This window comes from Protopterus annectens, chromosome 11.part0, assembly GCF_019279795.1.
Source record: "Protopterus annectens isolate FY-2018-M chromosome 11.part0, PAN1.0, whole genome shotgun sequence".
NCBI classification, from domain to species: domain Eukaryota; kingdom Metazoa; phylum Chordata; order Ceratodontiformes; family Protopteridae; genus Protopterus; species Protopterus annectens.
In genome coordinates this window covers 131,411,020-131,436,279 of record NC_056745.1, presented here as the reverse complement: position 1 = coordinate 131,436,279, position 25,260 = coordinate 131,411,020, and the positions used below count along the sequence as shown (strand labels likewise).

The following is a 25,260-nucleotide window of genomic DNA, read 5'->3' as shown; positions in this document are numbered from 1 at the left end:
AACAAAAATGTCTTAGTGATTCAAGACTTTGTAGGCATACATATTCTCCATTCACAAGACTAGAAAAGGAAAAGGTTACTGCCAGGATCTTGGACATTACAAGGGCCCAAAAGATCCTTTCCCAGGGTAAATGTGACCACGACGTGGTGGTCTACGCAAAAGTAAATGTCCTGCAGCACAACCCCCTGAAAAGCATGCAGAATGACATCTCAGAACTTTTCATTCATGTGACAAATTCAGGTAAGACTCTGGTCCTGAGTGGAATTGTTCCTTCACCAAGAATTATGCCGAGGTTCAAAGAAAAGATAATTCAGCATCTATATGTACTGTTTCCCTGGCCTGGCCTTCCTTTGTTAAATCTGACTGTAAACTTGCAAAATTTGCCTTCAAAATCACCATGTCCCCTGAAATTAACAGTTTTGAATTTAAAGACTTCAGATCATAAAACTTCATACAATTATATTTCAGAATCTCAAAATTGGGGTGGAGCCAAATGGTCAACCGAGAGCAGTGAATTTTGAGAGCTACATAAACTGTTACAATAATATAGGAAAATGTTATAATTTTCAAGTTTAAAACATCAGAAATCTATAGATAAACTACTAAACTACATAAATATCAATTTTGGTGGAGATATACAAAAATGTCCTGTCAAGTAACTTGGAGATATATTGAGTCACTGAATATGAACAACTCAAGGAATTCTCATCCAGATGCTACTTTGAAAAATGAATTGCAATTGATGACATCTACCTTACAAGAACTATCTTTGAAGATGGATGGCTTTAAAAATGACTTGGAAAACCTCAAATTAAATTCTCAAAAACAGACTGATACTCTTAAGGAACAAAAAAACAAATATAGAGACTTCTCTAAATGACATTGAAAGGAGACTCAAAGAGGAAGACTTCCAAAAAGAATTTCTGTTTAAACAGAATACATGGCTGCTTAACAAAATAGATGACTTAGAAAACAGAAGAAACAACATAAGGATCTTTGGTCTGCCTGAAAACACTGAAGGGGGAAGACATTATTTCATTCTTAACCTGGATTCCTGAATTTTTAGACTTGAAAGAGGGACTTTCACTTGGACTTGAAAGGGTGCACAGAACACTGAGGAAACCTCCTTCTAACTCAACAAATACTCCACCTAGATCCATAGTTATAAAATTTCTTTCATTTTTGGACAAGGAACTAATATTAAAATCTGCTTGGAGAAATACACCCTTAAAATACAATCGAAGCCTGATGAGGTTTGACAATGATTATTCTTCCAGAATACTAGAACAAAGGAAAAAAGTCTGACCAATAATAAAACTGTTGAAACAAAACAACATTAAAGCACAGCTGACCTTTCCAGCCAAGATAAAAATACTTTTTGCCAATGAGATGAGAACCTTGAATGACTTAGAAGAAGCTACTATATTCATCATAAACAACAACATAGTGTATCCCAGAAGAAATGGAATTGATGGCCATTACTCTTAAAAGAATAAAAGAAATAAATCCTTGGACTGATGCTAGAAAGGAGAAGCAAAAAAATGATTCCAAGATAGCTGTCCCCAAAAAAATAACTCTTACAACTACATCTCTCAAAGTATCAACTGATATGGTACATCACTTGTCAACTGTTTTATTTAAAAAAAAGGAGAGTTTCTTTAACAACTGAGAAACAGTAATGATAACTGAGAAACAGTAATGATTTATTCAGGGTGTTCAGAGTCCTGTAATTCTTCACAAGCAAAGGTAGGTCAAGATGGGTTACTATTTACATTATATATAAGCCAAACAAAGTAACATATAATACAAACATAGAAGTTTCTATTCCCCTACTTGAACTCAATGAATACTTATCTTGCTCATTTTTCATTGATTTTACTTATAATTTAAGTAATTAACTAATTCAACAAAGTACCATTCATCAGAGTTCAGACTCAAATGTAACAAGTTAACATCATATATAATAGCAGTAACAATATAGAATTTAAAAAAAAATGCTGTCATGGAGACTAATGCCTTCTTCAGTTAAAGTTTGATTTAGAAATGTCATGTATATCCTGGTTAAATAATAGTAGTAAGCTCTTAGTACAAATGTCATTATTTTTCTGGCTAAATATAGTTAATATCAGTTATGGCAGGTATCACAGGTACGAGTGCTGTTTGATCGATCCTGATATGGTGTTCATGGATGCAGCTGTGTCTGGCAGCTAGTACAAATGTTATTATTATTATGTCTAAACATAGTTAATATCAGTTATGGCGGGTGTCATAGCTTCGAGTGCTGTTTCATCAATCCTGATATGGTGTGCATGGATGCAGCCGTGTCTGGCAGCCAGTAGAAATGTCTGTCTAAACATAATTAATATCAATTATAGCAGGTATCATAGCTTTGAGTGCTGTTTGACTAAGCCTGACATGGTGTATGTGGATGCAGCTGTGTCTGGCAGCTGTTGTATGTTGCAGTTTTCGTCTCTGGGAAGCTGTGGGTTGCAGCTTGTGATTGAGGTTTACTGATGCTTGTGTATTGGGAAGAGACATTTGGTGTTTTAGCCTGGATCCAGGGGAAGGGAGTGGAGAAAACTTTGATTTGGGATATTTTGGCAGAGAATCCTTTGTTTATACATCTGCTGAGTGAGAGGTGGGAAGGCTGGAAGAATCTCTTGTTGTGGCGGCTTGTTGGAAGGGTTTTTTTTTTTTTTTTTTTTTTGATCTGTTTGCTCTCCGTTCTTTTCCTGGCTGCTGCCTCACTGAAAGGGAGGGAATTTAGGCTTGAAATTGCAGTGAAGTGAAGCTTTGCTTCAGGTCCATTGCAAACCTCTGGTATGCAGTATACAGACACATTAACAGAAACAGACACTCCCCGGTTGCTGTGGTAACGGATACAGGATGACGATAATGCTTAACGGCTCTGAAGACCCTCTGAGATGATTCTCTGCAATGATGTTTTTGGTTTAAAAAAGAATATATAATAAAAGGGCTGTTTTAAACCATGTGCACATATTGATGGTCTCCCAACACTCCGTTTAGCTCATTAAGTTGATTCTTGATAAAAAAAAAAAAATAAAAAAAATAAGCGCAATTTTCTATTTAAATTGTATTTTGGTCCAAATACATTAAGGACTTACATAAGAGTGGAAGTCTGAGTTATTGTGAATGACTAAGAGCACTTGGTCTTGTGCAGTACCCTTTGCAGTAGTCTGGGAGGTGAGCTTGCTCGGACATGTTGGGCATATGGGGATAGCTGATTCTAGGGGTGTTTGGGGTTGCCAGGAAGTGCTAGAGACTCATCAGATTTCCTTTGTGGAAATATCTGTGGGAATGGAAGGTGTGTTAAGTAGTTTATTGGCAGAGTGGCCACTGCATGGAACAGGCTGGTAAAATGGAACAGGACAAATATTGGTTTGGATATTTTAAGAACAGCCTGGTAACACACCACAAGAACTAGTGAATGGTATTCTGGTAAAACTGGATAGGCATTGCTGCCCGTGTTTGAAGTACTGATATGTGTGTATGTAAGAATGGAAATATAACAAATAAGAAACTAGAAGGGTCTCCTAATTTAAAGTCTATGGACTGTATAAACATGCTTGGAAGGAGCAAATAATAAGCATTACAGCTTGTGGTCTCTCAAATAACCAAGCAACAGCCAAAAAAACAAAAAGAAAACAAAAAACATACACAATAGTTATGTAATGTATGATTTTAGTAAATCTAGACATAAAATATATAATCGCCATATAAGATGAAGCAGTCTGCTGAATATAGATATTATCTAGACATAAAATATATAATTGCCATATAAGATGAAGCAGTCTGCTGAATATAGATGTTAAAGACAGGATTTAATAACATGGGCTTGTGTATAATAACACTACTGTCTTAACCTGTCATAAATGACATGCACTACATTGAACATCAAGGGGAAGCATGATGATTTTCTTATATAAGTAAATATGCATAACAAGTCATGTAATTGCTTTAACTTGAATTGTAGTTTTTGTAACCCATCTTGATCATATATAATACTTAAGCGGTTACCAAGGTAACTAATGTTTTATTCATGACATCAAACTGACAAAGCTGCTCAAGAGAAACAATAGAAGCCTGAACTTGAAATGTCACAGAATGTAACAATCATATTCTGAACAAATAGTATTAAATTGACAGTAGACACTCAGTTTACTAACATGGGCTTGTGTATAATAACACTACTGTTTTAACTTGTCAAAAATGACATACACTATATTGAACATCAAGGGGAAGCATGATGATTTTCTCATATAGGTAAATGTGCATAACAAGTCATATAATTGCTTTAACTTGAATTGTGGTTTTGTAACCCATCTTGACCATACAGAATACTTAAGCTTTTACCAAATTAACTAATGTTTTATACATGACAAAGTTATTCAAGGGAAACAATAGAAGCCTTATCTAAGAATGTCACAAAATGTAACAATCACATTCTGAACAAATAGTATTAAATTGACAATAATCACTCAGTTTAACTTTTGCTGATTATACAAAATAGAATGTTGCCATTTAAATCTAAAAACATTCAGTATATGCCATAAAATGGCAATTTATGAATATGGAAAGAGAATTTGTAATCGTTAATCACAATAAGTAAATTTGTTGTTTTAAACCTATAATTTTACTCATTTTATAATAAGAAATGACAGATATGAAAATCCTTATGTGTAGGAAATGGGGGGATGTACTGATAATTAAAATGCACTGCCATCAGTGTTCACATAAAACAAACGATCCTTTAAGTAAGTTAGCAACAAACAAAGTGATTACTTAAATGCTGGCAAACAATGAAATATAACTTCTGATATATCCAGTAAAATACATTGTATTATAAAACATTAGGTATAAATATTATTGCCAACTATTTATATTAAGTAATGCGTTTTGAAAGACTTCATCAATAAGGGTGAATATGTTAAATAACTGTGTGCTATAATCTTTTACTGAGGTTTTATATATGATGCAGCCTACTTTACTATGATTGAATTGCTTGTCATCTGCCTTTCATGTAAATATTAATTGCTTATATAATAAGTACACATTTATATTGTATTAGAATTCTGTGTAAATCTACAATAGTACTATATCTGTTCAAAATAATATAAATATTGCTTATTCGTATTACAAATATTTTCCATATGATAATTCAGTTTATGGAGCTCTGATGTTCTGGATTGTCCATCAGATTAGGAATGATTTTCATTCCATGGCTAGTGCTGATCTTAGTTTTGTTAACATTCATTAATTTAAATTTGTTATTTCACAAAACATTTGTACTATGCCTGACCAAAACCTTACTTTATTGGTAAACACTGAAAGTATAAAACTGATCATTTTCTTTAAAAGCTCAAACATATACTTTATAATTATCAGAGGAAAATGTTTAATAGTCACAATAAAACAAAAAATACACAGTTTAAATAACCTAAGATGGATTTAACTTTATTATCTTTAAATACCAAGGGCTTAAACAATCCTAGCAAGAGATCAAATCTACTGCAATATTTAAAACTGAACAAAGCACAAATTGTCTTCCTTCAAAAAACTCATTTCAAAACAAATGACAATTACAAATGAAAGCCAAAGGAATATATGATATTGGCGCAATCCACTTATAAGACAAAGACAAAGGGGGTAACAATTTTATGGAAAACAAATGTGATTAACCCAGAAATCATGTATAAGTATGAAGATAAAGAAGGCCTTATGGCATTAGTAATAGTTAAATATAATAACAGAATATGGACCATAGCCAATCTATTCTGGTTCCCAAGCATTGGAACAGGAACTGTTAAAAACACTTGGATTTCATTTCCAATAATTATAAAGGCAACTTAATAATAGGAGGAGATTTTAACTGTATATTTGGTATTTCTGAAACTACAAATAAAAGACCACTGCGTACATCTGCTGTTTCAAAAGCTTTAAACAAGTGGGTAGAATAATTTCGTCTTGTAGATACTTTCAAATTTAAAGAGGATAAATCTTTGTTGTTTTCCCATCAAGATCACAGATTTGGTACCCAAACTAGAATAGATAAAATATTTGCTGTCCATGACTTATACTCTAAAATCATTAATTTCTCAATCACTCTCTGCCTCTTTTCAGACCACAATTCATTGATACTAAAACTTCAAAATAAGTACAAACCATTAATCTTTAACTCCAAAATTCCAGCATATATAACTAAAATTAAAGAGTTCATACCCTGGTTATTATCTGAATTACAGTTCTTCTTATATATTAATTACACTACATTGATAAATAAAATAATGATATAGGACTCATTAAAAGCTTACATATATGGTAAAACCGTAACTTGGTATAAAAAATCAGAGAATGGGATTCTGAATTATTAAATCTACAATACAAACTTTTTTCACTAAAAGCTGAAAAAAGTCAAAATCATTTGGAGATGAAAAAGAAAGTAGAAGTATTAATAAATACAATTAAATTCTAATGCACAAAACTAGTTTAACTTTAGAAAACTAAAAATGAATACCTTGGCCACTTCTCCCAAATATCTACATAATTTATCCAAAAGAATCAAAATACAATCAAAAGCTAATAACATTAAAAGTATCTTCCATGAAACAAAGGGAAAAATGTCTCAGATATAGGTGACATTCTTGATGCCTATAGAGATACCATATGGAACATTTCCAAAAAGAAAATATACATATCGATCAATTAAATCTAGATAATGTTCTAATATAAAAAAAATACCAGAAAATTTAAAACCAGATCTGCAAGCACCCATATCCTACAAAGAAATTACAGATACAATAAAAGAGGGTAAAAATAATAAAGCTCCAGGTATAGATGGCATAATTATGGAAATATATAAACTTTTTCCTTCAAAGATACTACCCCCTTCCATAAAACTCTTATTAGAAATTCAGTCACAAGCTTTAATACCACCCTCTTGGAGATGTTCCTTAATCACACCAATCCTAAAGGAAAACAAATCCCCAAACCTCTGTACCTCATACAGACCTATATCATTATTAAATAAGGACTATAAGATATTTATGACAATATTAACTAACAGAATGAAAATACCACTATCCAAAACAATAAATAATAATCAAACTGGATTTATATATCCTAGACACACACATGGCAATATTAAAAGGATAATTTCTCTTACAGATTATGTTAATAAAGAAAAACACTCATAATTGGCTTAGCTATAGAGAAAGCCTTTGATTCCCTAAATTGGGACTATTTATTCAAAATTCTAATGCTGTTTGAAATTTCTGCATCCTTTGTTCATATTCTAAGAATATATATACAAATAATTTACTTATGTCAAGTTAGGTCCTTTTACCTCTAAATCTATATATATAACAAAAGGCACTAAACAAGAATGTCCTATGTCACCAATTCTATTTGCTCTGGCTATTGAAATATTGTCAGATTCAATTCATAACAATATAAAAATCAAAGGAATAGATGTTTATAAATAATACATTTCTAAAGTAATGCTATTTGCTGATGACATATTACTGGAATAGATGTTTATAAATAATACATTTCTAAAGTAATGCTATTTGCTGATGACATATTACTAACATTATCTAATACAAAAGAGACATTAGAAGAATTAAATATATTAATTGACAAATTTCACATGACTTCAGGACTCCATTTCAATAAATCAAAATCAAAATGTTTATTTTTAAATAAAAAAAAAGAACTGCAGACTAAGGGGGATTATATGATAGGGAAACAAGAATCTACCTTAAAATATCTAGGAATTGAGTTATGCAAGGATAATAATGAATTAGTCTAAAAAAACTACAATAATATCAATACAATTAAAATCTCTATGGAAAAATATAACAAAATGATATTAACATTTGAAGATGGAGTACAGTTAATAAAAATGGTTTTGCTGCCCAAGATCCTATATATAGTCTTGGGAATACAACTGTTACCAGAAAGGAATATACTTAAAGAAATAAATTCATGACTAATAAAATTGTTATGGTTCCCCTCCCCCCCCAAAAAAAAACAGAATAGCTTTAATACATCATATCAGACCATGAAAACAGGGAGGATTAAACTTTCCTGGTATAGAAACATATATAAAAGCATCAATATCTAAAACAATCTCAGATTGGATAAGTCCAAATTACTCTGCAAATTGGAAAGAATTACTAACTGTAATATCATCATCATCTTCTTTCGGCTGTTCCCATTAGGGGTTGCCACAGCAGATCACCTGTTTCCATTTCTTCCTGTCCTCTGCATCTTGCTCTGTCACACCAACCACCTGCATGTCCTCTCTCACCACATCCATAAACCTTATCTTAGGCCTTCCTCTTTTCCTGTTACCTGTTAGCTTCATCCTTATTATCTTTTTCCCAATATACTCAGCATCCCTCCTCAGCACATGTCCAAACCAACGTAATCGTGCCTCTCTGGCTTTGTCTCCAAACCTTCCAACCTGGGCTGACCCTCTAATGTACGTATTCCTAATCCTGTCCACCCTTGTCACACCCAGTGCAAATCTTAGCATCTTTAATTCTGCCACATCCAGCTCAAACTCCTGCCTTTTTGTCAGTGCCACTGTCTCCAACCCATATAACATAGCTGGTCTCACTACCCTCTTGTAGACCTTTCCTTTCACTCTTACAGGTACTCTTCTGTCACAAATCACTCCTGACACTCTTCTTCATCCACTCCATCCTGCCTGTACTCTCTTCTTCACCTCTCTTCCACACTCACCGTTACTCTGAACTATTGACCCCAAGTATTTAAACTCATCCACCTTCACCACCTCTACTCCTTGCATCCTCACCATTCCTCTATCCTCCCTCTCATTTACACACATATATTCTGTCTTAGTCTTGCTGACCTTCATTCCTCTTCTCTCTAGAGCATATCTCCATCTCTCCAGGGTCTCCTCCACCTGTTCCCTACTCTCACTACAGATCACAATGTCATCTGCAAACATCATAGTCCACGGGGACTCCTGTCTGATCTTGTCTGTCAACCTGTCCATCACCATTGCAAATAAGAAAGGGCTCAGAGCTGATCCTTGATGTAACCCCACCTCCACCTTAAACGCATCCGTCACTCCCACCGCAGACCTCACCACTGTCACACTACCCTCGTACATATCCTATACCACTCTTACATACTTTTCTGACACTCCTGACTTCCTCATACAATACCACAACTCCTCTCTAGGCACCCTGTCATATGCTTTCTCTAAGTCTACAAATACACAATGCAACTCCTTCCGACATTCTCTGTACTTCTCCATCAACACTCTCAGAGCAAACATCGCATCTGTAGTGCTCTTTCCTGGCATGAAACCATACTGCTGATCACTAATCATCACGTCCCTTCTTAACCTTGCTTCCACTACTCTTTCCCATAACTTCATGCTGTGACTGATCAGTTTTATCCCTCTGTAATATCAATAAATTAATTTGATTTCCAAAAAAAAAATTCAAATAAAAACAATTTGCCATGGCACATATGTATTAGTATGCAATATAACATAACTAAACTCACTAAAACTCATCACTAAAACTCATATGATTAATTATTACACTGACTCATTTAGGAAAATTATTAATGCAAATATAGATTTAAAAATCTGGTTTGATCTTTTAACCATTTATATTCACAAAGAACTTTCCACATAAAATATATAGAGAAATTATTAAATCCTGGGAACAGAAAGGATTTGTTTGTTGGCTCCAATGTATCAAAGAACTAAAGGTTTTAGACATGCAAGTAACAAAAACAATATACAAAATTCCACAAGACAGGCTAACTTTACAGAGTATTCTGTCATATTCACAAGATTTAAGTAGAATAATTAACAATTCTTCATTTAAAGAAATACCTAAATTTACAAAATAATATATGAAATCATATGTGATTACTTTGACATGGGAAACAGTATTTCAAAATTTTACAAAATATTGATAAACTATAAAACAACACCCAAAACCTCATATTGGAAATATATAACAAAAGGACACTGAATACAGTTAACTGAAGATATTAAAACAAATATCTTATTGATAAAATATACATCCTTTACACAATACTGGAAAGTTTTTAATTGGAAATGCTTGCACAGAGTATTCTTAACCCCAGATAGAATCAGTAAAATTAGTTCTTCCATAAAAGGAATATGTTGGAGATGTGAGGAAGTACACAATGTAGATTGGAACCACATTTTCTTTGATTGTGTTAAAATTAAGTCATTTTGAAATGGTATTAATAACTTTCTACAAGCTTTATTTAATTAATTATTTTTTTTAACTAAAGCTCTTGTATTATTAAATGTGAACGAAGGTCCTCATTTGAATAGGTCAAACATGTATCTAGTATGGACTATACTTGCAGTTTCAAGGAAGTGTATAACAAGAAGATGGAATACAAACACAATACCAACTTTGGAAGACTTCTACAGCCTACTGAAAACCACAGCATTATTGGAAATTAAAATTAAGAACTAAGAATTTATCCAAAGCAATTTCTCAACAACCCTTGGGGAAAAGTCTTATCATTGATTGACACTATACAATAATTGATCAGACACTCTGATAATGGATTGGACAAACTTATAAAGTAACTGTATACATTAAGAACTGTCATAGTGTCAGGCTAATGAAAATAGTGTACATAGTTATTTAAGGTGTTCTGTTTAAATACTATGGAGTTTATTCAAATGTATTTGAAAAATAAAAAAAAAATTGAGGAAAAAAAAGAATCTCAAAATTCACAGATGACAGCCTTTTCCCACTTATACAGGTGCATAGAATTAGCAGTGGCAATAGAGCAAAGTATGATGGGAAATTCAAAAATAAACCAACCCTGTAGTTCACCAACATAAAGTTTAGAACAACAGAAAAAAGCCATTAAACTATATAGCAGATTCATAACTCTTCAAAACTAGGGTAGTAGAAAAACATTAGATTACCAGGAACTGAAAAATGCTATCAGGACTAGTAAAGCAATTCATGAACTTTGTTTAACTTCTGAAGCTAAGGATAACTACTTTAGGAAATAAGTAACAATACTTAATAATCCTAAGAACTTATCCTGAATGAGATCTCCCAGTCTGACCAAATAGACATCACCATTGTACTAACAAACATGTTTAGTGTAAACCTTACCCACAAAACATCCATCCATACTGCACAAATCTCAGAATCCCTTAATGTTATTTATTTATTTATCTATTTATTTATTTAACATTTGTTAACTGGGAAAGTCTGACTAGAACAGAGCCTATTTTCAGTGGAGGCCCAGGGAGAAATGCTCCAGTTGCATATCTTTCTTTAAATCCCATATTATCACTGAGGAACATGTTCTGAAGGTGCTGTTAATGACGAAAAATACTTCCTTTGTGGGTCCTGACAATGCACTTCATTCTTTAATAAGAAAGGACACCTCTCCTCATACTGTTTAACTTAAACTTAGGCACAAGGTTTGTTCCTGGCCAATACCTTGTCGAGAGGCATCAGCACTGGGGTGCACCACAGTTCAGGACAGTGCTGCAAAACAACTGATCTACTTAGCTGAGAGTAAAGAATGTAAAGCCTACTATGTGGGCAAAACTAATAGGACATTTGGAGAATGTTGCCATGAGTATAAATCTAATATAATTAAGTGGAAAAATACTAGTGCTTTAATCAAACATGTATAGAAAAATGGGACAGACATTTTTTAAATTTCAGGTTTTTGGAATTGATACAACCAAGTGTTGGGTGGAGATTTGTTGAATCATACAGAGACTGTGGCACTTAATCAGATCTTACAGTTACAAGCATATAAATATCCACAGCTAAATGATTATGTAACACTAAAACCTGTTTTGAGAGAGAGAGAGAGGATTAAGACTTATATATTTTTATAGCTTTATATTTTTATAAAAAATGTTTATAATATTCAAGCTTAAATGGATGTGATGTCATATCATATGTGATTTCTAGATTGTTATAAAGTCTTATTTCATTGTTTTTAATGCCTGATGAGGCTATAAGTGAAAATACATTTGCCTGTTTTCTATTAAAGTCTGCTAACACCATGGTGTGTTGAGCTACATTTTGTTTTTTTTTTAATTTAATGTTTGTGCTTAGCTCACCACTAATCCTGGAGTCCTTCATTTGTTAATTTTGACTTTTGATTGCAGTTAGGAAAAAGTAAAAACATACAAAATCCATTTCAGAGACAGACATAAGTAACATCTGACATGAAATAATATTCTTTTCATCAATCTCTAACATTCTGTACCTCTCTGGCATGTTGCATGTTTATACAATGGACTAACTAAAAATTAAATTGCAATATTGTCTATGTAATAAAGAGTGTAAGGTCCAGGTCCTGTTCAAGTATGGTTGATACATTTTTTGAAAGTTGCTTCTGCAATCTTCATCCCAAATGTCATTTTGTAACTTCATAGAATCCAAGTAGGGTAACAAAATGCTGATGTCTCAAGTACTATTGTTTATCAAGTTACCTGCCAGTAGCCCTTTGGACATAAATGCACCTTCTGTATCTTTGCAAGTCCAATGGCTCCAAACATACTGGAACAAAAGGACGTAATTCTTTACTAGTAAAAAATAAAATGTGGTGGAGGGACTGATTTAAAATGTAGCACCTCCCAAACTTCCTCTACATATTAAGCAGTGTCACTCACTATCTGTAGAACCTAGGTGACTGGATGGGCATTCTCAAATTTACTCTGGGATTGTCTGGCACAGTCCTCTGGGAGGAAGGAGTTGCAGCCTGAGGGACAGTACTGGCCAAGACATAAATGATTATAAGACTGAATGACCTTGAGATATTTATACATCCATGAGTTTTTGGCTGGTTGCATATCCACACCTAGCTGCTCTAAAACTGCATAGGCTCTGGGTATGTGACATGCATCTGCTTTCTCTTGGTTATTTAGTTTCCTGCATCATCTACATGGAACTTTGTGATCCCATTCATTTATGGGATTCATGTTGATCTGCCAATGGAAATCAGAGTGTCAACTCAATTAATCCAAATAACTGAAACTACGTTTAGCATTAAACAAACAAGTTGTTTGCATCCCCTGTAGATGAATATGGGGTGCAAGACCCTCCCCCAAGCTTATATGTTCTAGCTCCATGGTTGCAAAGTGAGGAAATGACAACCTCAGTGATGATTGAAAGTGGCTTTCAGTGATTTGGATTCATAGAATCGACACTTGCTGATATATATATTCCTAGGGGGTCACTAGACTAGCTGTTCTAGAGCCTTTACAAGCCTAGCCATGTTAATCCTAATTATCCCCACCATCAGTGAGTCAACTGATCTTTTTTGTGGCACTAACTCCACTGGTGATGCTCAGGGATGGTTGGTTTCCTAGACTATACCAAGATTCAACATTTCTTGAAATTCCTCCCATGTGCTTTAAATGTGTTCCTTCAGCACTCAGTAAGGAGACAGTATGACTGGCCTTTCTTTTCTTGTGTCCACATATTTTCTAGATGGCAACAACCTGGTGTAGGAATGACCGTATAACTAAACTGTCATAGCACTACCCAGATTTCCTGAACCTATGGATGAGATAGCTGCTGTGACAATGCTATGCCATCTACTGAGACGTCAGTTATAGAGCCATGGTGAGAAGATCGACAATTAGATCCCCTCTGAATCCTGTAATCCATTGTACTAATGACTAACATTTCTCTAACCTGGGAGAGATTAATCATTTTTGCTTGGTATAGTTTTTGTGCTTCTGCCTCCTATCTGGCAGCTCTGCTGCATAATTGACATACCTCACCTTGATCATGACAATAAAAAGGGCCTTCCCATGGTACCTGCAACTTATTCTGCCTGCATATTTTGGGAGTCTCACTACCTTGCCATGCCAGATGTTGTATTGCTGTTGCTCTTTATCGGGTGCTTTTGTACTAATACCATGAAGTCCCTAACCTTAAACCTGAAATTCAGTGCATATTCCACAACTCACTTTGGGAATCATATTTATCTTCTCACTCATCACAGATCAAGTCAAGGGAACCCTGATCCTGCGACAGTTTTCTGTATATAAAAGAAAGGATTAGGTGGTACTTTTTGTGGTTTTGCTTGCAGTAGTCTGTGACTGTTCCCAGCACTGCATTTAGAGTAGAATTAAACCTCTGCACTAAACCTTTTGAATGTGAATAACCGGGAATGGTTTGTTTTATCACACAGTGCTGTCACAAACAAGAAAACAAGTCCAACATCATTTGTCTGACATTATTTCCCAGGGGAACTCCTCTTTGGAAAGAATTTTTAGCATAACATTTGCACTTTTTTGTCCTCACTAGGTGGCAAAGCAGCCACCTCAGGATGCCTTGTGGTATATTTATTTATTTATTTATTTCCAGTTTGATAACCGGGGTGGTCCACTGGGCTCAAGGAGCCTGTTTTCAGTGGAGGCCTGGGGAGAAAAGCTCCAAAATTACAAATATACAATAAAAATACAATAAAAATACAATAAAAAGTACAATAAAATGCATTTTACTCCACCAGTGGAGCTAGTGTCAAAAAAAAGATCACATTCTACCATCACTAAAATATATTTCTTACCTGTGGTGCTTGGCATACTGAAGGGGCCCCACAATATTCACAAGTTACCCAGTGAAAGGATTTCTCACCAAAAGGCAATGACACCAAAGCAGCTTTAACTTTGCTCCTTCCAACCTTTTTGCTATGCTTTTTGCTATGGCTGACATGTGCTAAATTAGAACTTTGCAATGCCTGATCAATAAAAAAAATTACATAATATGCTGTACACTCATATAATGCAATCAAATGTAAGAGGTTTGACTCTCTGTCTCTCTCTTTATATATATATATATATATATATATATATATATATATATATATATATATATATATATAAATTATGAATATGAAATTCCTGCAAATGTTATTGGGTCCCACAGAGCTAGTGCTCCTAATTTCATTTAAGGTTGTGTCTACAGCATCTTGGTTTAATTTCACCAAGTGTTTTGTGTTTTCAATATCATGATGAAAGTAGACCCCATTTCTAAGTTGGGGCATGATTAAGTTCATGAAATTAGTATTGTTTCAATCTTTGATGTTAGCCAAAAGTGGTCTTTGCAGCACCTGCAATGTGCAAGTCATACAGAATCACATGTATTGGTAGCATATCCAATTATGGATATAAATTATTTTTTATGGGACCCATCTTTCCTATTACTATTGGAACTGTCTAGGTATTTTTCTTCAACATGCTCTTATTTCTACCTATAAATCCTGGCATTTTGACTTTGTGTGTTTATCTGTATGTACGATACTATAATCACTGGGTGTTGCAATTTCAATGATCAGTGCTACTTTTGTCTTCTTTTCATGGACTAGTATATCTGATTTTCACATGTCTATTTTCTGAACTGCTGGTAATGGGCGATCCCATGTGATATAAACATCATTACTCTATAATGCTCCGTGGCTCATGTTTCCTGTGCTATTCAGCCATGTTTGCACAATCCCTAATGCAACAGTCTTGCTATGTTATTGTGCTTTTAGTATACAGGCCCTCTGCCATGAGTGTATCTAGCCAGTAACAAGATGTGACTTTTTCCAGTTCTGTTTCACACAACCTGCATTTGTCGGTTTCTCCCACGTGTTCAATGGACTTTGTAAACCATTGTTACGTAGTCCACTATCATGGGCCACCATTATTAACCTTTTATCAAAGATGACTTCACCTCTCCTTAACCATTCCTATACAAAATCCTGATTGACATGAGTTTGCTCCAGGAGATCTCTGTACTTGCACAGTATGTATGGTTTTTCCACATTTCTTTCCTTCTCATCTGATCTTGTTCATTATATTCTTTCTTTTGTTTTTAGACACATTCAGTTGCTGCTTGATTTTTGTCTGATTTTTGTTTTATTTCCATTCCTGCTTGACACTAATATGCTTCTGCTAAATTAAGCAGGGAAGTCAGTCTTAGACTTGTTCTCTTCATGTTTTAAAACTTTCACTAAGTTTGGGTCTGGTGAGGTCAGCGGAAATGTATACAGTCCCATGACTGCAGATCTATACATGTAATCAAATTTGAGGAAGCCTATACCTCCTTCAGAATGAAAAATATATAATCTTGATATACACTGATTTCTAGGGTCTATATTACAACACTGAAATCACGAGTCCGAAAGTTGTAATATCGAACCCAAATGTTCAAAATACTAAAATAGCGAACCCACGGCACACTGATTTTTTTCCCAGAGAAAAACATCGGTGGGCTGTTTTCGAGGCTTTGCTATTTCCTCCATTGTGGTGCGATCTCGGAGTTGGTATATTTAAGTAGGGGGCATGTGGGGGGCACAGCCCCCCACATTAGAGGGTGTGGGGGCAAAGCCCCCCACATTAGTTTAAGTTTAAAGTATAAGTGTTTTTTTTGTACCGGAACAGCGATTTTTTTCCCTGGGAAAAAATCACTGTTCTGTGTTTTCATACTATTTTGGTTTCAAACTTCATGGTTCAATATTACATCATTTGAACTCCTGTGAGTTAGACAATGTAATATAGACCCTGATTTCTATATATCATTTGATAAGCCTGAAGCATTTTTCTTATTTTCCTGTCCAATTGACACAGTACCTTGTGGGACCAATCAGTCACGCCTGTGATATGTGATATATTACTCTTGAGTTCAAACTCAATTACCATATCTGTATTTGTGTTTGGAAATTGTTGCTAAAAGATTAATAGATTACCCTAACTTATTTAGTCTGACATAAAATGTAACAGTGTCATGGAATGATACTAGAGTGAGAGGAATAAATTCTGTCTAGGAACAGAAAGACCTCACATTATGAAATAGAACATCTAAAATAATATTTTCTTTGTTAGAGTCCTTGCTTTGTATTATAAATCATTTAAATTATTTAAATGTATTAATATTTGGTCATAAATATTATTCAAACAATATTCTGACTGTCAAAGTCCCCTAGTAACAGTTTTAGTGCTTATATTTAGGGTTATATTTAGACTCTGTAGTTTATTTAAAAACTCCCCCAGTTCAGTGGGTGACACGGAAGGGCCACTGTAGCAGCCCATAAAGTTAAAGGACCACTACGGGCAAATTATGAAGAAAACATGTATTTTTTATCTTGCCGTGATTTACTACACCTCCCAAAGCTGCCTTCAGCAAAATAAGTACTCATTCCTAATTTTATTTTGTTTTTACTCTTGTCTGCCCTCATGGGGGCAGACATGGTGATTCCTTTGGAAAGCTAAATCTGTCCCATAATGCAGACTTCTTCTTCTTCTTTCGGCTTTTCCCAGTTGGGGGTTGCCACAGCGGATCACCTGTCTGCTCATGATTGGCAGTGGAGTTTTACAGTGTCGAGTTGCCAGCCCGGCGCCCAACCTTCCACAGAAGGCACACACATGCACACACTCACACCTAGGGCCAATTTAGAGTGTCCAATCCACCTACTGCATATCTTTGGGATGTGGGAGGAAACCGGAGCACCCGGAGGAAACTCACGCGACCACAGGGAGGACATGCAGACTCTGCACAGAAGACACCCCAGCAGAGGATCGAACTGGAGAACCTCTTGCTGTGAGGTGACAATGCTAACCACTGCACCACCATGGCCGCATGCAGACTGTGAGGACAAATAGCCCTACCATTTGTTGTCAGACTAGACTTCCATTCACTTAGAATGGAACTCCTGAAAAAAACTGCCAAGTTTGAGAGTCTGCAGCTCCTGTGTCATTGACTGGTATGCGCTGAGTTTTACAAATGTTGTTCCTATTGATGTACTACACATTCACTGAAAGAAACTTGCAAACGTGTCAACAAATTACTGAGATAAAAAAGACTTTTTACAAGGAGCAGTTTTCCAAGTTTCAGTTCCTGGCCAGGTTACTCCTCCCATCTCCCCTCCTTCAGTGGGCTACAGTCTCACATTTCCAGCTTTGCTAGATTCAACTATTTAGTCAGCTTTGCATGACAACAGACATAAAAAAAAATAGCCTGGCCTGGTGTGATTTAAAACTGTTCCCTTGTATGTCTCTTCACTTCTGAATAGCAATTCCCAAGAATAAAAAAAAAAACAAAACAAAAAAAAACAAACTCATCAGTCCAAGGTTTAGGCTAGTCTATCCATTTTTTAAAATGTGCACAGTAAAATATTCAACTTGTAATGCATTTTGGCTGCTGACATGGTTATCTTTACATAGTTATTCTCTTATAGTATAACCTGAACTTATGGTATTTAATGATAAATGTTACAACAGTTCTCAGTTTCTTAACAATGACCTCCCAAGCCTCTGATGTGACCTAATACTTTCTTACTATTGCTTTATGTAGTATGTGTAAGTTGTATACTTGTAGTGCGTTTCTCATCCTCTCAGCAACAGACTCCTGGAGAAGCATATACTTGTATTGAAAGAGTAGCAGCAGCTGTAGCAGTGAAACTACACTCCAAAACAATGCACTCAAACATAGTACTGACAAACACAAGGGAATGTATATGTCTGAATCAAGCAGTGATGAAATTGCTAGGGACTTCACTGAGCAAAATTTTACTCTTAATTTCTCCATTTCATAATGCATAACATTCGCACCACACTTACAAAAGCATACCTCACCTTCCACAAATGCAGCAACCCACACCCACACAATTGCTGTGGTTTCTCCCTTCAGTTAATGCAAGCCAAGAATAACACTTTTTAATAAGGATACCTACCAGACAAGTCTGCATAGCGCACTTGGTCTACCTGCATCATCGCAGCTCTGGTCTCTCCCCCAGCAACTGCAACATTGCCAGATAAAACCACTGCTGTGGTCCGGTTTCTCCCACATCACTACCAAACCTTCTTTATTCACCAATATGCACACAGATCACAGCTGTCAGACTTCCAGTCTCAAACAACTATAAAGAACTTTAAGACCCTAAGCAAACTACTCATATTCTATTTTTACCTCAGAACCTAACTCATTAGCTGCAGTGATATACACCCAAACCCAGGCCCAGAAAATCTAGGAGCCCCAACCCTCAACCTGAATGATACCCTACTCCACCGAGACAAATCCACGCTCCTCATTTTAAATTTAAATGTTAGGTATACTAAAAGTCCACGACCTTCATGCACTACTCTCCTTTTATCAACCTGAGATAGTCATACTAACAGAGACTTGGCTTAAACCAGGCAACCACAACAATGAAATCACTCCACCAGGTTACAATATAATTCGTAGTGATAGAATAGGTAAAAAAAAGGGGGGTGTTGCTGTAGTGTATAAATCTCACATCATCCTTGAGAAAGTAGACATAACAACCCTAGACCTCATAAAGTTGAACTCACTCTAACAAAACTAAAACTTAATGATAATAAACGCATCAACATCATAGGGTGCTACATCCTTCCAGGCAACAATATCCCCATTACAGAAAAACTCCTAGAATGGATATCTAACTCCCTCCCCCAGGAAAGCATAGTATTAGGAGACCTTAATACTGACTGGCAAAACTGTTCCAGTCATAAGCCACTCTCCCATATTAACCTACATGGCCTAACCCAACTCATCACTTCCCCCCACAAGAACAGACAAGAGAACCAAACATCAATCCACTCTAGATTGGATACTCGTATCCCACCCATCACTGATATCCCTAGCAGGGTGTCTACCAGACACCAAGTAGTTACCAAGCCACATTCTTACTCTGATCAAAATCACCACAACTGACCCAAATATCTACATGCCTAATTAGAAACAAAAAACACTTTAACTGCTTCAGCTTTATAAACGACCTAAAAATGTGCAACTGGACCCCCCTAAAAAACCGACCTCTTGATGAAGCTGTACTATATTTCAATACTACCTTCTTAAACACCCTTAATCATCATGCCCCCTCCAGAACAACAAGAATTAAAACTAAATATGCCCCCTGGTTAGCCCCAGACACAAAATCCCCTCCTCAAAAAAAGAAACAAGGCCTGGACCAACTACCTAAACAGTAAATCCCAATTGAACAAACAAATGTATGTTGAACTACATAAAGCCAAAAAACTCACCAAAAGAGACAAAACATCTTGCTACCAAAAGTTACAGGATAAGCACAGGAACAACCCACAAAAATTCTGGGCAGCAATTAACTCTATTCTACAACCAGGTAAAACAACTACCCCAACCCCCAAAATAAATGATAACCAAGAAGACATCCCCACACAATTTAATAAATACTTTACGGAAACCATCCAGACCCTTGCAAACAACCAACCCTATGACAACATCCCCATCCCTGCAAATCCACCCCACACCACCAACTAACAATTGCCTCAAGTTCAGCTTCCACCCAGAACCAACCAAATCCATTGAAAAACTACTCCGCAAGCTCAAATCAACGTCTCCAGCTGCAGGTAAATTACCCGCTGAATACCTCCACCTGGCTGCAGAAGCCATCGCTGAATACCTCCACCTGGCTGCAGAAGCCATATCATATCATGTCTCCATCCTTATTAAAAGGTCCATCTCCGAGTGTATAGTACCCAATCTATGGAAAATATCACCTATCATCCCTCTACATAAAGGGGAACCTCCCTGGACCTCAGTAACTACCGCCCTATAGCCATACTACCCCCCTTTATCTAAAATTTTAGAGAGGGTAATACACAAGAAACTAATGAAATATCTCCTAGAAAATAATCTAAAAGCAACACAACAGCATGGCTTTAGACCCTTCCATAGCACCTCCATCGCACTAAGAATTCACCAACATTGTCAATACTCACAGAAACAATGGACTCCTTGTATCTGCCACCTTCCTTACTTGTCCAAAGCATTCAGTATGGTTAACCACAATAAACTCCTTCTTTCACTAGCAACTCTAAACCTTACCACCCCTGCCATCTCCTGGTTCAAAAACTACCTAGAGGGAAGGAAACAAGCTGTTATGTGGAAAAACCAACTCTCCCCCTCCCTACCGGTCTCCCTAGGAGTACCCCAAGGCTCCATCCTGGGGCCACTTTTTACCCTCTTCACTAATCAGCTCCCAAACAGTATTCCTAAAGCCTCAATAGTGCAATATGCAGATGATACCACCATAATATGTGCAGTCAAATCAATGGACAGCCTTCACTCCCTAACTCAAGAATGTTTTTCCCTAGCAGAAACTTGGATTACAAACCAAAGGCTCATTCTGAACCCAAGTAAAACAAAGTTAGTACTCTTTAGATCCCACAGAGCCACACCTCCCACTGATTCTTTCTTCATCTCCTCCTTTAACAATACCGCAATCACCCCCACAATCATACCAAACTCTTAGGGGTTGAAATAGATAATCATCTTAGCTTTTACCTACATATTTCTACAACCATAAAAAAGTACATACAAAACTTGGCCTACTGTATCGCAATAAAAAATTCCTCACTGACCACTCCAAAACTACAATAGCAAGGACTCACCTACTACCCACCCTACTTTATGCCTCCCCTGTGCTTACAAATCTCCACAAATCTGACCTAAACAAACCTGATAGTTGTTATAATAAGATTCGCTACAACCTCTCCCATCCGAACACATCACTGTGAATGTCTAAAAAAACTCAATTGGCTAGAACTACCACTACTACGTCAACTCAATCAACTATCACTAGCCCACAAAGTAATAGATTTTTGCAGACAGTCCAGATTTTTTGTCTGTTTTTCATAAAATTGCAGTTTTCTGTCAAATAACTGGCAAATCATTGAACACTAAGTCAGAAAATTGACAGGCATTTGATTTTCAGACTTCATATCCTTAAGAAAATTCACTCTAATGCAAAACCTGTTTATCAACTTTCTAAGTTTGTAAGTGCAATATTTATAAATTGTCCCAATTTATGGGCCTTTGTCCCCTATTATTTATGGCCTTATCCAGATTTCTTGCTCTGTGATGTTGAGAGGTATGCGGCCATCCCTTCCTACTGAAGCCAGTCCATTGCACTTGCACAAGTGTCCCCCTCAGCAGGGCAGCAAGCAGGTATCAGTGCAGATTTGCTTTATAGTTCTTTTACACCACACACACATACACACACACACACACATACACACACACACACACACACACACACACACACACACACACACACACACACACACACACACACACACACACACACAGTAAATCTTGTTGTCCATGTGGTTTATTCTTTTCCTTGGTTTCGTTTCTCTTACTTGCAATGTTGCTTTTACTCATTTTTTTTCTCCTGCCGCCCATATCTGCCCTAATTATTACTTCTAACAAATACTTTTCCTCACTCTTTCTTCTCTTCCCCTCCTCCTCTTTATCCACTATTTGAACTTTTCCACTCTGACATTTGCTTTATGGGTAAATAATGAACTGTCACCCTTATGTCAGCACATTTCAATGCAACATAATATTGTATTTAGTCTAATAATAGGTTCATAGGTAGGTACTAGGCTATCGGCCTAAGGGCCTAAGTAAGCCTAGCCAACAAGGTTCCCTGGCTTATGTCACCCAAGAAAGTTATTTTCCTGTCGAGCAGAGCCACAGAAGTGATTCCCAGGGCATATTTCCTATTTCCCAACCACTCAAAGATTTTTCTTGAAGACTGCTAATGACAAAATTTACTTGACATAGATGGGTAGCTTGTTCCAGAGTATGGGAAGTCTCTGGGACAGGAATCTATCCTTCCAGTATATCCTTTTTATTGTGGTGACAAGGTTTAGGTCCCTAGAGCATGTATCTCAGAGGCACTGAGATTTCTTTAGGTGTAGCATGTCCAACAGATTTGGGTTTGACATAGCGTTATATGTTAGGCAGAAATCACCTCGGAATAGGCGATATGCTACCGAGTAAAGCTGGAGTTTTTTGAGATGGTAAGTGTAGGGCATCTGTTTGAGGCCAGTAATCCTCTTTGTGAGGTACTTCTGTGGCCTTTCCAGCTGCTGCAAATGTCTTGTGAGGTACATTCCAAAAGGGGCTTTGTAATCTATAATGGGTCTAATGAATGTCGAGTAGAGGGGGACACTGACCTCTTTTTTTCCTGGATGAGAACCGTTTTGTGATGAGGTTTGCCACGTAGAAGGACTTCCTGACTACTGTGGCGATCTAATTATCAAAGGAGACTACTGTCCACCTGGGTCCCAAGGTCTCTTATCACACATTCGGTGTTAAGTAGTCTGCTGCCTATGTGGTAGTTCATGGGTACAGAGTTTTTACCAAAGGGGATGACAATGCACTTTTTGGCATTGAGCTTGAGGCCATGGCTCTGACACCAGGCATCTGTCTCAGTGAGGGCCTTCTGAAGGATGTCCACATCATTTGGAGACTCAACTATGGCTCCTAGTTTGTAGTCATCTGCGTAAATCATTAGTTAGAGGCCTTCTGTGTTAGCCTGTACTTCAGAGAAGTAGATACCAAACAGGAGAGGTCCCAGGACTGAACCTTATGGTACTCCACTTGTCACTGGTTTGAAGTCAGATATGGAGTCAGCAACTTTTACAGTGTGGGTTCTGTCAGTGAGCCAGTTGGCAGCCCATCTTGTGACGTAGGGCTTTATACCTAGTTTAGTGAGTTTAGCTATAACTCCAGAATGGGGGATGGTGTCAAAAGCCTTGGCGAGGTCAAGATAGGCTGTGTGAACCACCTGACCCTCATCTACGGCTTTGGTGACTGCCTCAAAAAAATCGATTAGGTTCAGGAGGCATGATCTGCCTTTCACAAACCTGAACTGGGTGGGGTACAGAGTTTGGAGGTTACCAATGTCTTTGTTTATGAGTTCCATGATGATACGTTCCATGGCCTTGCAGACCAGGCTCGTCAGGCTAATAGGGCGGTAGTTCCTGGGATTAGTGTTGGCTCCCCTTTGTAGAGTGGGATAACTGTTGCTGTGTGCCATTCAGTGGGCACAAAGCCTGATGTGAGGCTATGATTGAACATGTTTCTTAGGTGGGGAGCCAGTTCATGTAAAACGCAGCCTGGAATGTTGTCCAGTCCCATGGATGCTGTGTTTTTGGCTTTAGAGAGTGCAGCTTTTACCCGTGTAGTTGTGATTACAGGGACTCTGCATTCTTCCTTTACAGATATGGGCCCTATAGAGGGTGAGAGGGGGGTAAAGTTAGCACTAAACCTATCTGCCAGGATGTTGGCAATATCAGTTGGTTCTGTAATTTTCATGCCGTTGTGCTGTAACTCAGAGCAAATGTGGGTGTTGCCATTGAGATTCTTGACATAGCTATAGAATGCTTTGTGATTGTCCTTAGAATCAGTGGTGATTTTGTTTTCATGGCTAGCTTTGGAGGCTCTTATAAAGGATCTCAGCTTCTTACTGAGGCTGACCAGGGAGCTCCACCACTCATGGGAGTTTACTCTCTTTTGCAACAGTTTCTTCCTTCTGTTGTACAGTTTGTTTATGGCAGGGGACCACCAGATTGACTTCCTTGTTTTGGAGGATAGCTTCTTGGTTCTGTTTGGGATAGCACGATCCATGCCGTCGTGTAAGTGCTTGTAGAGTGCATTTGTGTAGGATTCAGCAGTCATAACTGTATTGTCCATCTCCATGGGTGTCATGAAGTTAGCCACTTCTGTCTTAAGAAGCATGAAGTTGGCTTTGGAGAAATTTTTTACTGTGGTTTGCGTAATGGGGGGTGGGGGCAGGATGTGGATATCTAGGGTAATTAGCTTATGGTCGGATCTGACCAACAAGGAGTTGACTTCAGGTGTGGAACACCGGTCACTCATGTTGGTAATGACTAGGTCTAGGATATTGTTGCCCTTGGTGGGGGTGTGTATAAGTTGATCCAGGACATTGGAATTTATGAATTCCAGAAAGCGTTAAGCGAAGGAGTTGGTACATGAGTAGTTTTCCCAGTTAATGGTGGGGTAGTTGAAATCACCCATTATTAGGGTGTTTGGCTGAACCCTAATATTTTCCAGTATATCAAGAAAAGAGGAGTGGTAATCCTGGGGCATGGTGGGGGATCTTTAGCAAGCTACAATTTGGATTGTAGTTTTGCCCAGAGTTAGTTGCACTTGGATAACCTTTGATGCATTATGCTGAGCAACTAGCCTGGAGGTTTGGATATCCTTAATGAGTATGGACACACCTCCGCCTTTGGTGTTCCGGTCCAGGTTACGTGGCCGAAAAGTGTGGTATGAGTTATAGCCTGGTATTGAAGGGGTGCTCTCTGGAGCCTTGAACCAGGTCTCAGTCACTGCACAGATATCGATGTTCTCCATTTTA

At 36.9% G+C, this 25,260-nt stretch overlaps 1 protein-coding gene across 4 annotated transcripts in view; it reads left to right on the top strand.

Moving 5' to 3' along the window:
• The window catches only part of CACNA2D4 (calcium voltage-gated channel auxiliary subunit alpha2delta 4), a 2,573,275-nt gene that overhangs the window by 861,266 nt on the left and 1,686,749 nt on the right, over nucleotides 1-25,260 (top strand). The gene's annotated exons all lie outside the window — the stretch shown is intronic.